Genomic DNA, 20,717 nt, shown 5'->3' on the forward strand with positions numbered 1-20,717 from the left:
ATCACCATTTTAGAGATGAGAAAACGAGCCTGAGAAAGGTTAAATGACGTGCCTAGAATCACACAGCTAAGAGGTGACTGAGGCAGAATTCAAACCCAGGTCTTGCAGGTACAATGCTCTTGTCCACTGTTCTACCTAGCTGACAAGATAAGTCAGATCCAAGAATGGGTTTTGTTGCTACTTTAAGGGGCTATACTTTTAGTAGTCTTTAAAGCCCCAAATCAAAGCAGAATAGCAGGTGGAATTTTTTTTCCCCCTACAACATTTGCTTATCTTCCCTTTTGACAATTCTAGTAATTTTCTATCATTCACTCCCCACGGGGAGATTTATTAATGGCCATTAAATAGGAAGCTAATGGTCTAGAAAAGGAAGAGGCTTAACTGTACAAAATGATCGATTCCATGAAGTATATGAAGGTAATTTACATATCTTAGTCTCCCTGCCCCCCCAAAAAAAATGACAGCCAAACTTCCATATTTAGCTGAATAATGTAATGACAGGTCTTATATATCATTGTTCTAAATTGTATAATCTCAAATCAATTACTATTAAATTAATTTGTACTTGTAAACCCATACCTTATGCTCAGATTCTAATAAAACTGAAACGTAAGAAGATTTTAACCTTAAATAAGAGTTGTGTGCTGCAGGGAATTTTATGGAAGGTCATAAACAACCATCATACTAGATAAGAAATCAAAAAGCGTTGTGCTCATGCCCGGGGAGGGCACGCTTATACTGTGAGAAGCTCTTAAAACTGCCTGTGCAGGCCCTTAGAGATCATCTGGTCTACGCCCTTACAGAGGAGATGAGGAGCCCACAGAGGGGTACATATCTTTGCCTGAGACCTCCTAGGAAGTAAGCAGCATAGTTTGTACCAATGAGCAACTAAAAACTTAATAATAGTAACATTAACAATAGTAATGTTATAATAATGATAATTACTAGCATGTACTTGTGGTTAAGGCTTAAGGACAGGAGAGATACCACTAGGAAGGAACAGCTTAGCAGAGAGGAGAGTGCTTTGGCCTTGGGACTTTGTAACGATACACTTTAAGGTTTTTCAAAGAACTTCTAAATATTCTCATTATTAATTAATATTTATATTTTAATTACATTATTCAATATTATTTAAATAACTGGAGTATGTGTTAGAGGTGGGGTGGCAAAAAAGAGGGTCAAATTGAGCAAAGCATCTAACGTTCCAAGAAGGTACCTAAATAATTCTCTCAATTCTCTGATCTCCTTTTCAAGGAGAGATGAGGAAGAAAAAGCCTAGGAGGGAAAAGAAACATTTCCATAATTGTAGACCTAATGAGAACTATCTTCAATGTCTACGTTTTTCTGCAGAACAAACTCAGGAAAGAAACTGCACTGAAGGTCAAAACCTATGTGAAAAAAGATGAATGGTCAGCAGAGCTCACATAGGGTTTCCCAAAATGAGTATCAAAATTAAAGGAAGAAAAACCTGGAGAAGTGGAGCCCTTACCTTCCTTGTAGATCTGCCTTCTGCTCTGTAGCTGGTAAGACATGTGATGATTAGTCTCCTTTTTCTTAATCTCTTGGTTTCTGAGTTTTGCTCCCATGATGGTCACGGGTTAAGATTCCTGAGACTGCAGCCTATGGAATTTATTTAATTGGCATGAAAGGAGCAAACTGAGAGGGACCTCTTCCCAACCTCATTCCTCATCTTGACAACTGCCCCTTAATACATAAACATTTGCTTCCTGATTTCTACACCAGATTAATTCCCCCTCATGCTCCTGCTTGTTGTTACCCAATGACTCTCACAATAAAGGTCTCCTCTAGATTCCAGAGAACTTGGATGGTTCTCTAATTCCCAATGATAGGAAAACTCAATTGAAACACTGGTCCCTGCCTCTTCATCTTCATAATAAAAAGTATGTTAGCCTGGTCTATTTCTAGGATGAGCCACAGAGTCTGAATGAGGTGAGAGAGCGGGACATTGGACAAGGAATCAGGAAGACTTGGGTTTGAATTTTACCTCAGCCATGCAACTGTGTGCAAATCACTCAACCTTTCTGGGCCTCAGTTTTCCCATCAGAAAAATGGGGACATTAGACCCAATGATTTCTAAGCTTGAATCTAATCTTGACGTCTTTCAGTTTGACATCTATGATGTTATTGTAGCACAAGTTCTGGAACAATAAACCCACACTTGAACAGGCTTATGAGGTCCCCTGAGCATAGCTGCTATATTTACCACTCTGGGTTCCAGGATTAATCCTGAGTAGTTGGAACAGGATTTTAAACTCACAAGACCTGCCCTCCACCCCCCATGTGCTTCCTTCCTCCACTACTGTTTATATCAATTAATCAATCAGACTTTTAGCTTTTAGAAAAGGATATTTACTAAGACAATATCATAGAACAGTTGGCACAAAGCATTTTCGCCTACAGTCTGGGACACATTCACTCACAAGTACATACAGTGTCTAGGGGAATTGGGGCTGACACCTAAAAATCATGTGAGACAAGAGAGGCAGTGCCTGAAAGTGCTTCTGCTGGAGTCCTACACTACACTGTAGTCATTACATCCAATCTGAGCGCCATTGCCAGTCCTGACCTGTCTTGCCACTGGACTCTGATGATTCTGGAGGAGAGAGTGAGGCCGATGATTTCACATAGCCCTTCCTCTCTCAAATCTAATTATTTACAAGTCAAGATATCACCCTCCTGATGACATTGGTCCTCTTCAAGAATGAAGGACAAACAACAACAATCCTATCCATCCTTAGCCTCTGATGTAGGTATCACCACTAGCCTCAGATGGCCTAGGGATGCTACTAGGACTCCAATGGAAAAACCAAATCCTCTGGTCCTCCAAATTTCACTAGGTCTTCTGGTCAAGGGGAATTGGAGGTGAAGAAGGCCAAGATATTCTCTTCCCCTCTAAGATATTCCTTCTCAAGAGTGGCTCTCTTTCCTCTCTACCACCAGACACTTGAAATTTCAATTCCAAACAAGCTTCAAATTTCTGTACAAGCCTCAAAGGACACGATGTGAGCCCTTGACCAATCTGAACAGGCTTTCTATCACAGCGGGCTCAAAGCTCTGATTGATTCATTCAATCAATATACCTTCTTACCAAATATCAGGGTATAGTGTCGTATCATTCATTTTACATGGGATGGGGTTATTGTCTAGGCTGACCCTCCCCCCACCACTACCACACACATACACACGCTATGAATCCGTGGCATATGTTAGAAGTACAAGGAAACTATATCTCCACTTGAAATGGACTAAGATTCATACATTTCTAGGGCTAGAAGGAAACTTAAAGATGATCTAGTGCATAAAGAAACTGAGTCTCAGAAAATTTGTGTCAGTAAGGTGGTACAGTAGGTAGAATGCTGGGCCTTGAGTCAGGAAGAACTGAGTTCAAATCCATTCTCTGACACTTACTAGTTATGTAACTGTGGGAAAGGCCTTTCACCTCTGTTTTCCTCAGTTTCCTCCCAGAGATGTCGAGAGGATCAAATAAGGTAATATTTGTAAAGCTCTAAGCACAGTGCCTGGCCTGTTTATTATATAATAAACATTATGTCAATGTTTATTCTCTTCCCTTCCCCTCTCACTTCTGGATCATAGAGTTTTAGGACTGAGAAGAACCTTAGAGATAATCTAATCCAACCCCTCCATTTTACAGAGAAGGAAACTGAGACTGTTCATGGCCCCTCACAGCTGGTTAGCTGCCAAGCCTGGACTACCACACAGGCTCCTACTTCAGTGTTCTTTCTTCTCTCCCAGACTGCCTCCCTTAATTTAATTCTCTGCTGTCTATTATTGCTTCTTAATTGTTTAATGTGTGCATATCTTATTTCCAAACCAGGCTTTGAAGTCCCTGCTCGTCGAGGGACTAATGTGCAGCGCTCAATGTTTCTCTTTTATCCCTGGCAGCATCATGCTGGGCACATAACCAGCTGAAATCAGTTTGAAACTCCATGTCCTTAACTGGCTAGGAAAGAGAGTTCCATGCAACCCTATGTACTCTGTGCCAAGTCTTGGTGTGGAGGAAGGCCCTCTGGCCCATCCACTTTAAGGTGTCTTCTTAATAGTAAGTAGAGTAATACATAATAAGGCTGGAAAGACAGAGGTGGATTTCTGCTGCTCTGGACACACCCTACTGCTGGTCCCTGCTATTACCCAGTATGCATTTTCAGACGCAGCCAACTCAGGTTTGGGGTTTTAGCTTTTGGCCATGACTTCTTAACATGTTCTTCCATCACCACTCTCCCTATGGTCCAATCTTTTCCCAAACACTATGGGGGTTATCTTTATCATATAGATTTGATCAAATCACTCTTCTGCTCAAAAATCTTCAGTGATTCTTTACGGTTTGCCAACAAAGATCCAAAATCCTTCCCTGGCATTCAAAGCCCTCCACAGTTTTATACAATTCCACTTTTCCGGCACAACTCAGAGTATTCCCCTCCAGATACAAAATTAAGCTCCTCTCTTTCTCTTTGAACATGCCCTGTGTTCTCCCACCTCTATGTTTTTGCTTTGGCTATTCCCCAAGCCCAGAATGTCCTCCTGCCCCCTCTTTATCTGTCAAATTCTAATCCATTTTTAAAAGTCCAACCCAGATAATATCTCCAAAGAAAAAATCTTTTCCTGGCAACAAGTCTGTTCTTCAGACCTCATGTATACATCATAATACATATTATACTCATACATATACTCATGCATACCTCATAATATATTATGATATAATACACATAATAATAACACACTATGATATGATAATATGCATATATAATATATAACATTATTTAACATCTGTGTGCCACAGTCTCTGAAAAATTAAAGTTCAAGATTACCTAAAAAGATAATGGAGATATACATAACGGACATAATCAGATAGCAATATATTATAAACAAAGAATTGTGAAAGAGGAATGCTGTGAAGGATGCCATCAGAAAGATGTGTGACTAGGAAAAAAAAAAGATGATATGGTCGTATAGTCAGAGTAAAAGTTTACCAATAGACATCCCCATGCACCATTGGTATCTATATCTGTAAACAAGTGTAACCAAGAGTCTAGAAGTTACAATAGTACGGACTAGAGAACATAAATCTATCAACCACCTCCATCACCATAGCTACATCACTATTATGTTACAGATTCTTAGCTAGGAGTATGGCCCACTGAGTTTCTGACTCAGTTCCTACTTACTTGACCACACCCTTTCCTTTGCCTTCCCTTCATGTGGCTTCATTTTATTGACCTTCACTCAGAGTTATCATTTAAGCACGTTGTTTAATTAGATCAGTAATTGCATAGTAAAAGCAGAAGCATTAACCGCATGCAACAGACTGTATATTCTTTTCACTCCTTGAATCATGCCTCTCCAAAAGTAGGAACACCTTTTAGGTTAAGCTCTCCCTCTATCCCCTTCAGTCTCCCAGCCACAGCATGGGAATGGTAAGGACAGTTAGCCTAGAAGTGTTTTATTGTAGAACTTCCTTCTCTCTTGAAACCAGATATGAATAGAAGTTAACTCATAAATGGATTAGACATTGTACCATAGAAACTTCAGTGGTTTCATTATAATAGTTATATGGACAACCAGGAACACAGGCTCATTCATTTCGAGTCTCTGTCCTGGGGTCTGCTTGAGCCCTTGTCTGTCCTTATAACCTCAGCCCTGAAATTGGGTGCTGATCAACTCGCTCAAAAATGAATGCTTTTATGTCACTGCATGGCTGTCACAAACCCAACAGAAAGCAGCAAGGGGACAGATGAGCCTTAGCCTTCATTGTACCTCTCCTAATCCTATCTTTCACCTTCAAAGTCCACAAGCAATCCTGGACTTCCTGTGAAGCATTGATTGACACAAGAATATGGACAAGCACAGCTGGGTTGCCAACTGTCTAGTCAGAGAGATTACCCCCACTGGCCATATCTCAGATCTATCAGAGTAAGTTATCCATGTGTATGGGCCAAATTGCTCTTTTTAGTAGTTTTCATGAGCCAAGTCATTTGTTAAGCAATTATTAAGTGCATACTGTGTGCCAGACTGTGCTAAGTGCTGGTGATACAAAAAAAAGGTATGAGGAGATGGGTTGTCTTATCTTTGTGTCTCCCTCAGTTCAGGCCAGCACTCTAAGAGATTTTTCTCTATGAAAAGTTAACTGGCTCACATGGGAAATAAATGCATGAAGACACTTCAGCCTCACTCATACCATGATTAAAACCAATTGTCCTCAAACTTCTTTAGCCTAAGGACAACTTCAATGGTGATGGAATCCTAATAAAGCTGCCCCCAGCCCCAATATTCTAATTTCCTTATGAGCCCCACTGAACAGCAGGCATGTCCTGATTTAACCACACAATCTGGCTTTAACCATGCCACAAGCCCCCAAACTCAATCATAGTTCTCACAAAACAGCAGGCATGTCCATGTGATGGGATCCCAACCACTGCCTCTAGCTAGCCACTGCCCCCGGGCCCATTCCTCATATTTCCCATAGAAACAGCAGGTGTGTCCCTGCGCTCAACCACAACCACATCCATCTAATAATCTCAGACAGGACCACAATACTCAGCCAATCAGAAAGCAGCACCACTAGGTTGCCTGAGTAGGATGTGGACCCCAAAACAATAGAAGGGACTTTCCCTAAGTAGGCTCCTGCGCAGAAATAGCAAAAGCTGTCCTTTAGGTGAACTTATGACTCAGAGAGGCTTATTATAATATCCTTATCATACATACAAGGCCCCCCATGGGTTTTTCTGTATACATTGTGATTACTTGCACATGTAGTTCCACTGAGACTGGGACCCCTCCCCGTTACCTAATGCCTTAACGAATCCCTCCTGCCTTTTTAATATTCACAATTTTTGTTTTCATCGGCATCATCACACTATAAAATTGCCTGTCTTGTCTTACTAAGTTGCTGTTTCCTCTTGGAACTTAGCCCGTTGGAGGCATCGTTCCCAATGAACGCCTATACTTTGATTAGAGGTGGTCTGACTCTGAATTCTTTGAGGCAACAACCCCCACAATAAACCATGAAACCACAGCAATGGGACAAAAAGACTTCACTGACCACCATTCTCAGTGGTTTTCACTTATCTTTGAGAGAGGAACAGAGAGAAAGAGACAGATAGAGGGAAAGAGAGAGCATTTATTAAGTACTTACTATATGTAGAATAGTATGTTAGGCACTAAGTGAGATACGAAAGTATAGATTGACATGATCCCTGCTCTCATGGAGCTTATAGTCTAGAAGGGAGGGTGTGTGTGTGTGTGTGTGTGTGTGTGTGTGTATGTGTGTGAGTGTGTGTATAAGAAGACATTATTTAGAAGATACAGAATAATGCATGGAAGTATATTAGATGCAAGACAAAGTGCTATATTAGGTAGAGGAGGAAAAATTAATGTAAAAGACTGGAGCTGCTTTTGATTAAATGCCAGTGGTATATTGTCTGTTTTGATTTTGTATTAAATAACATGAGTCAATTATTTATGATGGAAATAAAAATTATGTTATAAACATGGATGCTATGAGAAATGCAACCTTTGTGGATTCTTTGTGGCCCAAATGTTAGGTTTGGGATTCTTAAGTATATCCTTAGGATGATGGAACAGTAACAGACACATAGCCTGGTCTGCCTCTGAAAGGTCTTATCATAGACTAAGCCCTGACCACAAAACAAGCCCATCAGGGTAGGGGATAGGGAATGGCATATCAATTGTGACGTGGAGAAAGGTGAACAGACACTCAGCCTTCCTATTACATCATCATATTGTGGAAGGAATACAGAGACATGTCCATGGTCTATATCAAGAAAACTTCCAAGACCCCTAGATATTGCAGCAAAGTTCTAAAGGCTTCCCTTGATCTACCTCTCACTCTGAAAATAGTGAAAATTGCCTAAAGATATCAAGCTAATAGGTATCCATCCTAACAGTCTGCCAGTCTTCAGAAAAAGTCCTTCCTGCTCCTTAAATGTCCCTTGTTGTCTCCCCCGACCCTTTGCTGTGGAAATGAAAGCACAATTACTCATAATGTAGTTTTCCTGGTCCAGAAAGAGCTCTCATTACCCAGTCTCATTCTTTCAGAATCATGGCCCTAAGCAACTGAGCTGATAGCACTACATGAAGTGCCTTTCACACCTTCCCTACTTCAATCATTGGCAATCTGGGAAAAGGGCTATGGTACCGAAGTAAAGAAGGAAAGCTGAATCTAGGGACAAGATCAAGTTTTAGTATTTGAAACTAATATTTTTCTTCTTTCTTAGGGAAAGAAAATATTAGCCATACAAACTGCTCCCTTGTCTATATTTCTATTAAGTTTTGCTTTTTGTTTAGATTAGCTGCCAACAGAAGCCTTCCCAGAAGCACCTCTCTTCTATAGGGTATGTGACATAGCTCTTTCTTTTCCTTCCTTCCTTCCTTCCTTCCTTCCTTCCTTCCTTCCTTCCTTCCTTCCTTCCTTCCTTCCTTCCTTCCTTCCTTCCTTCCTTCTTTCTTTCTATTTTCTTCCTTCCTTTCTTTCCCTCTCTTCATGTAGGGTATCACACCCTTATCTGCAGGTGCTCTGCCCAAAGGGAATGTAAATTTTAATCTCTGAAACTTTTTGGTTTTGTTTTTTTCTCTTAAAGGCCAGTCTTAACCCCCAAATCACTCTAGCTCTCATTGGTTGACCAACAGTAGGTCCCAAGCCAAACCCTACTTGGTCATTATTTGGGCCCTGATTGGCTCAGAATGAAAAGAAATAACAATCGTTTCTGTTTTGCCCAGAAACCCTGAGGATCTTTCCTTCCCCTATCTATTTTTTTTAGAGTCCATTCTTTGCCTCTTTTCTTATTAAGCCTTAATCACTGAGACCTGTTAAAGACCTTGGCTTGAAAAGGCCAAACTCCCCACTGCAACCTGGTCATCTCCAGTTGTCCTAATCCATATCTGGCCACCTAGATGACTGAGGAGGAGAAAGGGACTTTGCACCCCCCCCCCATTTTAAATCTAATTCACTTGCATGTCATGGCATCACCAACCTCATGGTCCTTTTCAAGAATTAAGGACAAATAGCGGCAACCATCACCTAGGCGTGGGAGATTGAGCACTGAACTTAGTAATATTATTTTTAATCCTAGGGCACCCTTTATATCCACATCAATAGTATCATAGAACTGAAAGGGACCTCAGAGATCACTTAGTCCACCTCCTTATTTTACAGTTGAGGAAACTGAGATCCATGAAAGTTAAACTGCTTGCCCAAGGTCACAGAGATAGTAACTAACAGAAGCAGGGTTTGAACTAAACTGCTCTGAGTCCACATCCAGTACCCTTTCCATTCCACCCCACTGCTACTCAGAAGACTTGGGTTTTGGGGAAGGTAGGTGGCGCAGTGGATAGAGCACCAGCTCTACATTCAGGAGGACCTGAGTTCAAATCTGGCCTCAGACACATAACACTCACTAGCTGTGTGACCCTGGGCAAGTCACTTAACCCCAATTGCCTCACAGAAAAAAAAAAAAGACTTGGGTTTGAGTTATGACCTTGCCATTGAGCAGCTGTATGTCCTTGGACAATTCATTTAATCTCATCTGTAAAACAGAGTTAATAATAGGTGCGTTATCTAGTCCATAGGGTTGTTGTGGGAAAGAGCCATATAAACTGTAAGGAATAATGAAAACTGAAACTATTATTAATTAGATTAAAGTGCCTCATATAGGTCATCAGGAAGCAGCTAACCTCATTATAAATATAATCAATGAAAATATAATCAGTGGGCATTATTTGGAAAGTCCTTGTGCTTTGTTGGTACCAAATGCAATGTCAAAATAGGTAAGGGAACATCGGGTAGAATCCCTGTGGAGAAATTCGGGAAAAAACATGCACAAAAGTTGCATAAGAAGAGAAAATGTGAGTGGGTCACAGTCTGCACTGTTGGAAAATGGGCATTACAACTAGTGATGTCTGGAGCCATCTTGAGTTTTTAGGCAGTTTGTAATTGGGTATTATGACTGGTGATATCTCCAGCCATATTGGGTTTGCTGTCAATGTTTGAGGTTCTTTCCATTCAAAGGAACAGCAAAAGTAATTAAGGCATGTGACCACCAGGTGGGGTTCAACTTCTCTTGCTTCTCACATGGAGCATGATTCAAGGACTTTGTATGTGCCCTGGGGCCTGATTGGCCAGACTGCCTGATCCATCTTTATCGATAGCATGATAACTCACATGTATATGGTGTTTTATGGTTTGCAACAATACTTTCTTTACAATAAGGACCATTATTCTCCCAGCGTTTTAAACTAACAAACCAGAATTCTCTTTCATTCTTCTCTCCTATCCTTTATCCCTTCCATCCAATCAGTCATGGCATTAGGATCAATAAAAATAATGATAAATTATATTGATATTGTGATTTAAAGTTTCCAAAGTATTTTATCTCTAGCACCTTCCCTCTGTGGATTACCTACAATTTAACCTGTATAGTACTTGTTTGTACATTCTTATCTACATGTTGTCTCCTCCATTACAATGTGAACCCCTTGGGGCAGCTAGGTGGCACAGTGGATAGAGCACCGGCCCTGAAGTCAGGAGCCCTGAGTTCAAATCCAGCCTCAGACCAAACACTTGACACTAGCTGTGTGACCCTGGGCAAGTCACTTAACCCCAATTGCCTAAAAATAAAAATGTGAACCCCTTAAGGAAGGGCTGTCTTTCACCTTTCTTTGTATCCCCAGGAATTAGCATAGTCCCTTGGCACATAATAGGTGCTTAATAAATGTTAATTGACTAGACTATGTTCATTATTACCTTTAAGCCTTTGTCCCTACTAGTCTCTCTACCTACAATCTCACTCTTTCTTTCCAACTCAACTCAACAACGATTTATATGGAAGACATGCTGGGCACTGGAGATTCAAAGACAAAAATGAAACAATCTCAGCCCTTAAGGAGCTTAATTTTATAGGAGAGATAAAGCATGCAAAAAATAAATACAAGGTAATTTAGGAGTGGGGGAGACACAGAGAGAGAGAAGGAGGGAGGGAGAGAGAGGAAGAGGGTGGAGGTAGAAAGAGAGTGAGAACATTAAGAACTGAGGATGGGAGAGATCAGCAAAGGCTTCATAGGAGGTTACTCCAGACCTAAGCCTCAAAGGGAAAACTAAAGATTAAAACGTAAAACATTAAAAATTGAAAGGTGATGAGGAAGTACATTCCAGACATGGAGGACAGTCTCTGCCTACGAAGCATGTAGACAGGAGGTCGAATGCCAAGTTTTGGGAACAGTTAGTACTGTTGGCTAGAATGCAGAGTCTGTGAAGGGGAATAATATGATATAAACTTGGAAAGGTAGGTGAGAGAGACCCTGATTGTGGAGGGCCTTAAAGGTCAGGTTGGGGAATTTCTAATCTCTCCTTGGGGCAATGGGAAGCCACTGAAGCTTTTCCAGCAGGGGAATGTCATGATCAGGCAGCCTAATAATTCTGACTGCAGGCAAGAACTATTCATGTGAATTTGGTTGCTTTGTAAATATAACTTTGTATTGGGTAAGAATGATAGAAAACAAGAAAAGAGAAGCAATAGTAAGTGAGGGTGGGGTGTGGAGGAGGAGTGATGTGTGAAAAAAAAATAGCCTCTCGAGTTATAGGGACAAGGTTGACAAAGAAAGGATCGTGAAAGAGAAGAACCAGATCATGGGATTTAGAACTTGTCAGGACTTGAGAGATCCAGTCTAACCCTTTCATGAGATGAGGAAACTGGGATTCAGAGATGGGGAGTGACTTGCCCAATATCATACAACCAAGTTCCTCCAACTCCAAATCTAGTGTTCTTTTCACCACACTATACTGCTAATAATGTGTATCCATAAGCTCTTGGAAAATCTCTATCTATGAACAAATAGCAGATGGGAACCAGAATAAGGAGGCATCAGAAGCTGGTATTCTTGGTAAAAAGAATGGGCCAACCCTCATTTTGTTAAAGATTGTTTCAAGTTACTAGGGAAATGTATGACCCTAAAAAGACTGGCCAGTCATATATCAAGAGCAGTGTATAACTCATGGATAGTCTATGTGCTTAACATGATGCCATGTTAAGAAAAGGAAGGCCCTCCCAGGATATTGAGCAGACCTGTCCTATGGAAGGACGTGGGGAAAGAGTCATATGCGCAGGCAGGCATGTTGAAGGGAATGCCTACATCAATATCACAGATCCATTGGAGTGGGATATAGAGTTGGAGATGTAATTCATTTCCTACTCTGCGCTGCCATATTACTTAGGTTTACCATCAGGGAAAGAATTACAGTCCTGATCCAATGTTGACTTTTCTCAAAGTCCACAGAGGAACCACAAATCAATCAGTAAAGCATTTAAGTGAAACATTTTATAAAATAACAGGAAACCATCCAGTGGAAGTCATTCTTAGGTCCCATAAACAAATTTTAACAAATTTCCATAGTCTAATGTAACAAACAAAACAAAAAAAGGAAAAAAGAACAAACCTCTGAGGTAGCCCACTAGAGGGATTGCTGGACTCAAAAGACAGGAAGATCTGAATTCAAGTCCTGCCTCAGCTGCTCATTAGCAGAGTGGCCCTGGACAAGTCATTTAACCTCTCTCAGATTCTGTTTCCTCATTTCTAAAGTGGAATCAATAATAGCACCTGCCTCACAGGCTGTTGTCAGGATCTGGGATAACAGATGTAAAGTAGTCTGCAAACCTTAAAATGTTCTACAAATATTGACTACTATTATTGTAGTTAGCATTTACATAGCATTTTAAGTACTTCACATATATCTACACACATCACAACATGTTCACATGTTATCTCTTTTGATCCTCCCCACAACCTTGTCAGGTGGGTACTATTATTATCCCCATTTTATAGATAAGGAAACTGAGTCTGAGAGAAGGGAGTTGACTTACCCAGGATCACACAACTGAGTGTCTGGGGAAGGATTTGAACGCCTCTCTGGGCAGCTCCTTGTCTTCTATGCTGTCATTTGATTAGACTCCTTTTCTAAATACCTCTATTAAAAGTGTTCAGATGGGGCAGCTAGGTGGACAGAGCACTGGTCCTGGAGTCAGGAGGACCTGAGTTCAAATCCGGCCTCAGACGTTTGACATGTACTAGCTGTGAGTCCCTGGGCATGTCACTTGACCCCATTGCCTATAACAAACAAACGAAAAAAAAGTGTGTGGTAGCTTATTAGCACTTCACATGCTATAGGTGCTGAATAAATGCTTGTGAATTTGTCTGACCTTTAATCAGCAGGGTTGTTGGGGAAATGATTTAGTTATCTCTCTTATTGGTTAGGATGCCGGGTTCTCCAATCAAATAACTAAGTGATAGTTCATGTTTTATAGAAACCTTAACAAAGCGCCTTCTACACATTATCTCATTTGGTCCTTATGCAAGTGTTATTGGCCTCATTTAGCAGATTAAGAAACTCAGGCTTAGAGGGATGATGTGATATTTGTCCCAAGGCACACAGATAATAATAATAACTAATGGCTAGCATTTCTATAACAGACAACGTTTATACAGTGCTTTCCCATTTTACAGATGAGGAAGCTATGACAGGTTAAATATTTTACCCAGGCTCTCACAGATAATAAGTGTCTGAGGCAGAATTCTACCAGAGGTCTTCCTAATTTAAAGTCCAGTTCTCTGTAACTATGCCATTTGGCTGCAGGTCTGACTAACTTTTTTGCTGGTTCATCATTATAATGATGATCATATATATGACATATATATGATGCATCTCAATTGTGGGCTCTGTACTGGCTCTCTTTTGTACACTCTCTCACTTGATAACATCATCAAAAAATTCTGGACTAGCCCTGACTTAGGCCTAGCCCTTGGTACTTTATGTTCCAAATTGGAATGAAATGAGACGCTCATAGGTCATTCAACAGTCAACAAAAAAAAAATAGGCAAAAGATATTCAACAGGAATGTGCATCGAGGACACTCCAAGTCGATTCAGTTAAACAAAGCTCCCTTGCCTGAGAGGCCTCGGTGTCTTGTCAGCCAGGTATTAGTGTTCACCTGATCTCCTTACCACGATTTGTGCTCTGGCAACCAGGAAGGGATGTCAGTAGCCTGAGTCTGTAGCCCTCTTAGCCAATAAGTCTAGAAGAAGCTTTCAATACCTTTTCTCATTCTTTCTTCCACCATAGCTCCCATGAGTTTAATTATCATCACTAGGAATATCTGCCGAATCTATGTATTCAGCCTTAGTCTCTCTCCTGAGCTCCAGCTCTGCACTGTGAGCTGCATAGTGGATACTTCAAACAGCATGTCCTGTAGGCAACATTTCCTAAACTGATCTCCTCCTCCCCTCCAAACCCATCCCATTCTTCCTATCTCACAAACTTTCCTCTTTTAGTCAAGGATATTTCCATCTATCCAAATCACCCAATTTCACAACCTCAACATGATCCTTTGCTCATTACTTTCCTTCACCCCATATTAAATGAAATGTAAATTGCCTAATTGTGTTGTTTTTACTTGAACAATATCTCTTGCAACCTTCTGCTTATCTCCATTCACATAACTACCACCAGAATCCTTGATCACCTCTTACCAATTGTGACATCCTCCTAATTAGTCTCCCTTCTACAATCTTTTCTCAACTGAGCTGCCAGAATGGTGCTTATCTAGTCACACAATTATCATCTCTAGAATCAAACAGAAACTCTTATTTGACATTTTAAAAAAATGCATTTTATTTATAATTTTTGTTTTTTTATATCACCAAAATGTCTCCCATTATCCTTTCCTCTCTCCCTTCCCCTCTTAGAAAGCCATACCATATAACAAAGAATATTTTTCAAGGGAAAAAAAGAGAGAAAGAAAAGCTGAAATATCAACCAAAAAAAATCATTGAAAAAATCTGAATGTTCCATATTTGTGGACCTCCCACCTTTGCAAAGGAGTGGGGTAGAGTTGTCTTCTCATATCTCTTCTTTGGTGTCATACTAGTTCTTTTCATTTTACAACATTCCCTTTTGACTTTTTCATAGTTGTTCTTTCCGTTTATATTGTTGTAGTCATGGTGTCTATTTTTTTATTTTGCTTTTTGGGTCTGTTTACTTCATTCTGCATCAGACAGATTTATCATATTCATAGTTTCTTACAGCCCAGTAGCAGTCTGTTACATTCATGGATAATGTGTTTAACATTTCTCACTTGATGGGCATCTATTTTATTCTTTATTACCACAAAAAGTACTGCCTTAAATATGTTGATATACATTCTGGAGAGTTATTTGGAACCATGGCCAAAGGCCTATAAAACTGTGCATACACTTTGACCCAGCAATACCACTGCTAGATCTGTATCCCAGAGATATTGGGGGAAAAAAAGGAAAAGAACCTATATATATACAAAAATATTCATAGCAGCTCTTTTTTGTGGTGGCAAAGAATTAGCAATTGAGGGGATGTCCATAAATTGGAGAATGGCTGAGCAAGTTGCAGTTTATGATTGTAATGGAGTGCTACTGTGCTATAAGAAATGACAAGCAGGATGCTTTAAAAAAAAAACCTGGAGAAGCTTACATGAACTGATGCAAAGTGAAATGAACAGAACCAGGATAATATCATACACAGTAATAGCAATATTATATGATGATCTACTCTAAATGACTTAGCTTTTTTCAGCAATACAATGATTTAAGACAATTCAGAAGGACTTATGGTGAAAAATGCTACCCACCTCCAGAGAGAAAAACTGATGGAATCAGTTAGAAGCATAATTTTTTTTTGCTTTCTTTTTTTTTTCTGGTCTGTGTTTTCTTTCACAACATGACTAATATGAAAATATGGTTTGCATGACTACACATGTATAACCTATATCAAATTGCTTGACTTCTCAGTGAGGGAGGAGGGGAAGAAGGGAGAGAATTTGGAACTCAGAATTTTCAAAAATGAATGTTAAAAATTGTTTTGTACGTAATTGGAAAAAATAAAATATTTAAAAAGAAAAATATATGTTGTTATATATGGAGACTTTGCTTTTATCAGTGACCTCCTTGAGGTATAAGCTTAGTAGAATAAGTAGTAGAATCTCTGGGTCACAGGGTATGGACATTTTAGCATTTGCACAATTCCAAATTGCTTTCCAAAATGGTATCACTAATTCACAGCTTCACCAACAATGCACTACTGTGCTTACTTTTCCGCAATGCCTCCAACATTGACTATTCCCATTTTTTTTGGTCATCTTTGCCAGTTTGCAGGATGTAAAGTAAAGCCTCAGGATTGTTTTGATTTGCATTTCTCTTATTATAAGTGATTTAGAGCATACTTTTATATGGTTGCAAGCTCCTTGAAGGCAATGACTCCTTCTTTTTGTCTTTGTATCCTTTGAACCTAACAGAGTGCCTGGCACATAAGAGGCACTCAATAAATGCTTGTTGATTTATTGCAAGCCTTAAGATTTACCTCTCTTCCCACAGCACCAACTGGTAGTAATTTGTCTATAGTCTTCTAGCATCACCCAACCTCTAAATAATAAAATACTAAAGGCTATAGAAGATTGTGTAAATAAATAAAGATAAAATAAAATAAGAGTGAAAGGTCATTTATCGATTTATCTTCCTCTTCCAGCTCTCTATTAGTGTAAAATCCTTTGCCAGCCCAGCTCAACTTGTGCCTATCAAATCTGAGCTCTCATAAGAACTATTGTAAGCCTTCTTCTGAAGGAATAATATCTTAACAGCTTCTGTCTTTAGGGTGAAAAGGAATGGCCATTTATATACTTGGCTTTTGACCATGGTTCAGTAAAAACACAAAGGAACATTCAGAAATCTTGCTGGTACCCTGTAGCCCCTGGTAACTAACTCATTCTTTAGAGTCTAACAGATAAAATGCCAACCATCTCTAGACAGAGAATGAATGGTTTCTATGTGTTTGGAAAGAACATGACTGACCTTTTAACAGAAAACTCATTGTTTGATGCATAGGTTGCTTCATCTATCTGAGTGAGATCTTGTGATTTGAAGGGTGAAATTGGAGAAAAGGAAGGCAAGGTTGCAATTAGAAGTGCCCAAGGTAAGAAACAGTCTAACTACGTAATATTCTTACCCAGTATTTGTGTGGTATTAGAGAATCCATACCAACTGACAGCACCAACAAATTAAATTTGGTGCCTGAGTTCAGACTTACTCTATAGTTAAGGGCTTAATTTCTGACTTTTTTTTTTTTAAAAAAAAGCTAGTATACAACTTTGATTTTGTTTGCAATCTTTAGAACACATCTTAAATGTACTCTAACATGGATATTCTAATAACATATTGCATGCTATATAACTATACTGACACTTAAATACTTTGACTCAACTATGAACTCATTAGTGTCTCCCCGCCCTATACTGGTTTTGCCCTTCTTTATATACCTAGGGCTTAGCACAGTATCTGCCACATAGTAGACACTTAGCTTGTGGACTGATTGGTAGTGTGGGTGCACATCATATCCCTTCCATATATTCTCAGCCAAGCCTTCCTGTAAAATCCAAGACTTCCTGTAAAATCTTCTGCAAATACATACATACATACATACATATATATATTATATATATATATATATATATACACACACACACATATATATGTATACATATAATATATACATATCTCACATCCTAGAGGTCTGCCTTTAGTTATATTACTAGCTCAGAGATCCCAACATAGTCAATATATTTACTCTTATTCTCAATATCTTACCATCCTACTCATTTTTTAGATCATGAAAGTCTTTAATAATATTTTATACCACTTGCCTCGTACGACTCACCATTGTTAAAATGTGACAGCCTACTTATCCTTTCATGGGTCTTTCTATAGCTAGAAGAATCATCTGCAATTTTGACTCATAGGGTTCTATTAATGATAGGAAATGGATTTGGGGACTATTGTCAAGAATTCATAGGTTGTTGACAGTTCATTAGATCTGAAAGATGGGGGACAGGGAAGCATTAGGGAAGATGACTTGGAGGTTTTAAGCCTGTTGGCTGGGAGGATAATTGAGTCATCAACAGGAATAAGGAAGTTGGGAAGACAGTTGGGTTTGAGGGGGAAATGGAGCATATGTACAAATCCTTCCTGCCAATGTGGTACATCCTGAGAATTACCGCTTTTACTGTGGAAATCTAATATGTCTGTGCCTAGACCATAGAAATTCAGCTGACCTAAGAAACGCATTGATTAGGCTTCTGCTTTTTAAAGTCTTACTTGTTTGAAACGATACTTGGTTTAAGTTAAGAGGGGGAAGAGAGGTGAGAGCTTAAGGCTCAAGGCTATTAAGGTCTAATTGACTGAGACTGCTACAAAAAGCAAGGAAAAAAATGATAACTTGATTTAGTCTTTTCAAAAAACAATCCTTAAACCTTCATCCCCGAAAGCTGTTCTCTGTGGTTTGGAGGTGCAGATGCCCCTGGGTTTCCAAAGGCTATGCCCATTGGAGTACAAACTGATAGGTTTACCAATCTGGAAAGATTTCAGATTCAGGCAAGAAGTGCCAGCCTTGTGGAGTGTGGCCAGGCTCAGCACTAGATAGATGGTTGGGCATGAAGTGATGAATACTTTGGCTGCAAGGACTCAAGCATATCCATCTCCTGCAGCACGGGAAGGGCTGCAATCAGAAATGGTGGAGGGAATAGCTACAGTGACAAAATCATGAATCCTGAAGTATTGACTATTGAAACTTTAGCAATATCACAGCATCAGCAGATCTGGGACATATTCTTTTACATGGGTGGGGGTTAGAGTAGGGAGAAGGTCTAGGAAATATCCTCCCTCCCCACAATTCCCTGCTGCCCAGAACAAGACAGAATCTAATTCCTTTTTTTTTTTTTTGAAACATTAAAGACTCATGAAAAGGTGGGAGTCTATTTTTTAATGGCTGGAGAGACTTCAAAAGGTTTTGTTTTTCCAAGTTCAAGGTCTGCCACACTCTAATGAAAAATGGAATGTGGCTACATGTGGACCTACAGTTTGGGACTGCACGAATGTCCTTGGAGAACTGCATTCTTTCATACAAAAGGCCTCCAAGGCAGCATACCATGTGCAGAGTCATTTGTTTTGTTTGAATTTAATGAGAAAGGAACTCACATAATATCTTGTGTTTAAGAGCGTGCCTCTTTTTAATGCCATCCAAGCGGCTTACAATCATTATCAAGGAGAAGCCTATAATAAATTTAAAAACACACAGTGAAGAATTGTTGTTTGCAGCATATATGCCCCACAAGGCCTAGCATCTGGGGCATCTGTCATATTTTATACCAGCATTATTTCCGTAAGTTACTCCAGACACCTAGGAAAGAGGTAGGAGGGGAAAATAATTACACACCTTATATTTTATAAGGCAAATAAATCTAAATTATAAATAGATGAAATGACTTGTCCAAGATTATTATATTCTAAGTCAGTGTTGTAATCAAGAATAAAAGGATGGCTTAATACCTGCCTGGTCCAGCCTTCAGGATCTTCTGAAGAGGATGCCTTTGGTGCTTAGGGTCTTTTGAAGGGAAGAGCAATAGAAACCAAAAATATCCTGTGAATGGTGATCATAAAGCATTAATTATCCTGTTTCCCAATTAGGACATAGCCCCTAAAAATAGTCACCAAAATTCACCAGTGGGCACAGGGTTGCATTTCCCCCTCCATTATTTCCCCACTACCAACCCAATCCATTCTTCCTCCAAGCCAGAATAATTTTTTTTGATGTCATCCTTCTGTTCAAAAATCTCTAGTCCTCTTATTGCCTCCTAAGTAAAGTTTCTGCTCCTTTGCCAGTCATTCGATACCTTCCATAATCTGATGCTTTCCTACTTTTGATATCTGATCTGATACTATATTCCCCAGGATACCCTCTATACCCAGTCAAACTAGTCTAAGGTGTCCCCCAAACCTTGTATGTGCCTCCCCACAAACTTGACCATTTATCAATTGGGGAATCACTTATATTCTTCTACATTTTACTCAGTTTCTCTACATATTTAAGAAATGAGGCCTTTATCAGAGACACTTGCTGCAAAAATTGTTTCATAGCTGTCTGCTTTCTTTCTAATCTTGGCTGTATTGGTTTTGTTTGTGCAAAAACCTTTTATATTTCATATAATTAAAATCATCCATTTTACATCTCGGGATGCCTTCTTTCCCTTGTTTGGTCTTAAATTTTTCCCTTATTCATAGATCTGACAGGTAAACTATTCCATGCTTTCCTAATTTGCTTATGCTATCACCTTTTATGTTTAAATTACACGTTCATTTTGACCTTATCTTGCTATATGGTATGAGATGTTGGTCTATAACTAGTTTCTGCCAAACTGTTTTCCAATTTTTTCAGCAGTTTTTGTCAAATAGTGAGTTCTTATGCCAAAAGCTTGGCTCTTTGGGTTTATCAGACACTAGATTAGTATGGTCGTTTACTATTGTGAATTGTGTACCTATCTCTTCCATGATCTATCACTCTTTTTATTAGTCAGTAACCAGATTGTTTTGATGATTGCTACTTTATAATATAGTTTGAGATCTGGTATGACCAGACCATCTTCCCTCACTTTTTTCATGAATTCCCTTGATATTCTTGAACTTTCGTTCTTCTAGATGAATTTTGTTATTATTTTTTCTACCTCTATAAGATAATTTTTATTAGTTTAGTTGGCATGGTACTGGATAAATAAATTAATTTATTTTCATTTGTATTATATTGGTTTAGCCTACCC

This window comes from Phascolarctos cinereus, unplaced genomic scaffold (genome assembly GCF_003287225.1).
Source record: "Phascolarctos cinereus isolate Bilbo 61053 unplaced genomic scaffold, phaCin_HiC Scaffold_4;HRSCAF=312, whole genome shotgun sequence".
NCBI classification, from domain to species: Eukaryota; Metazoa; Chordata; class Mammalia; order Diprotodontia; family Phascolarctidae; genus Phascolarctos; species Phascolarctos cinereus.